Source organism: Grammomys surdaster, unplaced genomic scaffold (assembly GCF_004785775.1).
Source record: "Grammomys surdaster isolate TR1022 unplaced genomic scaffold, NIH_TR_1.0 122556, whole genome shotgun sequence".
NCBI lineage: Eukaryota > Metazoa > Chordata > Mammalia > Rodentia > Muridae > Grammomys > Grammomys surdaster.
In genome coordinates, this window is record NW_021618027.1 from 1 (window position 1) to 1,934 (window position 1,934).

The 1,934-nt window shown below is 51.5% G+C and overlaps 1 pseudogene; it reads left to right on the forward strand.

The window, feature by feature from the left end:
* Window positions 1-6: 6 nt before the first annotated feature.
* On the forward strand, window positions 7-1,062 carry LOC114636153 (annotated as a pseudogene).
* Window positions 1,063-1,934: the final 872 nt, after the last annotated feature.

Here is a 1,934-nt window from a genome sequence, read left to right on the forward strand (position 1 = left end):
TATAGGCACACGTTTCACAGGCAGGCTTCCAGCACCTTCTCCTACTATGGCAAGATTGGGTCCCACTGTTACCGCTACCGCCGGGCCAACACAGTGGTCCTGATCAAGCCATCCTGAAGCATGAGCGACCTGTATGACCTGCAGCAGCGGCAGCGCTCCTGGCACCGCAACCAGAGTGGGGCTACTGCCTCCAGCGGGGACATGAAGAGTGAGGAGGGTGAGACAGAGACCACTGTGTGGCTGCTCTGGCTGTCCATCCTGAAGATGCCCAAGGAGCTGATGTGGCTCTGCCTCTGTCACCTCCTCACTTGCTTCTCTGTCATCGCAGAGGCTGTCTTCTATACTGACTTTATGGGTCAGGTTATCTTCAAAGGGAACCCCCAGGCCCCCTCCAACTCCACCAAGTGGCATGCCTACAACGGTGGCGTGAAGATGGGCTGCTGGGACCTGGTCATCTACGCTGCTACTGGTGCTATCTTCTCAGCCCTGCTACAGAAGTACCTGGACAACTATGACCTGAGCATCAGGATCATCTACATGTTGGGGACCCTGGACTTCTCCGTGGGCACCGCTGTTATGGCCATGTTTCCCAATGTCTACATGGCGATGGTCACCATCAGCACCATGGGTGTCATCTCCATGAGCATCTCCTACTGCACCTACACCCTCCTAGGGCATTACCATGACATCAAGGAGTATGTCCACCACAGTCCGGGGAATTCCAAGTGTAGATTTGGCATCGACTGCGCCATCCTCTCCTGTCAGGTCTACATCTCCCAGATCCTGGTTGCATCTGCCCTTGGGGGTGTGGTTGATGCTGTGAATACTATCATTGTCATCCCCATAGTGGCCTCTGTGGCCTCTTTCCTGGGCTTCCTGACAGCCACATTCCTGGTCATCTACCTTGAGGTGTCAGAAGAAGCCAAGGAAGAACAGAAAGGGCTATCCTCAGGGCCCACTGGCAAAGGCAAGGGTGGAGAAGACAGTGAAAAGGCCACTGTACTGAAGCTGTCTTGGAAGGGGGGCCTGCGGGTTTTGGTGGAAACAGAGTCCATGGTGTGAGCCCCAGCTGGTACATTCCACACTGGAGGGCAGGGTGCACTGGAGTTTATGCTTGCCGACAGCATGGGAGCTGGAGTCCTTCCCAGAGCACAGTCCAAGTTCAGTAGGTGTTAGGTGTAGGGTAGGTTTGAGCTATTAGACAAAAATATCACACTAATTACCTTTCCCACAATTAAAAAAATCACTTGAAGTCTTTTTTTATTGAAAAAGAACTTAATTTCAGCTGTCTTTTATTCTGCAGGTATATCATTCTGCATGTTTTAGATTATGAAATATTCACAGCATAGTCAATAAGAAATTTAGAAAATGTAAGGGTCTGCATTTCTAAACCAGTAACTGGAAGTGCAGAAACTGACTCCCTTGGCAGGTGTCATCTGAAGGCAGCAGACAGCAGCAACGCAGTATCCAGATTGCCCAGCAGGTGTCTGTCGGGGACGCCTTCATCATCAGTCTGGGATTGCAGTGCTTCAGAGTATTTTTCTGTTTATTTTTAAACCAGTATTTTCTTTTTCACAACTGTGGTTTTCTTAGAAGAACAGCCTCTCTGGCGAGTTAGGCTCACAATCCTGTGCATAGCTGAGGCCACACACCAAAGCTAGGGAAGGGGCCTGGAGGTGTTTGAGCAGGAGGCAGCCATTCCCCAGGGCAGCCTCCAGACATCCCACACAGGGACAGCACCATTCAGCAGGGCTGAATGTGAACTCTGAGTGTGCCTCCTACGCGCTTGTATGTAAGTGTGTCTGTGTCCTGTCCCTACCCACATGGTCCTCCCCAGAAGCCACCACAAGGCAGCTGTTGGCTCTGTGTGACACTTCAGCTTGTCTCTACACATTAGGCTGGAAATCCAGGCACAGAGCTCCAGGTGAGCATTG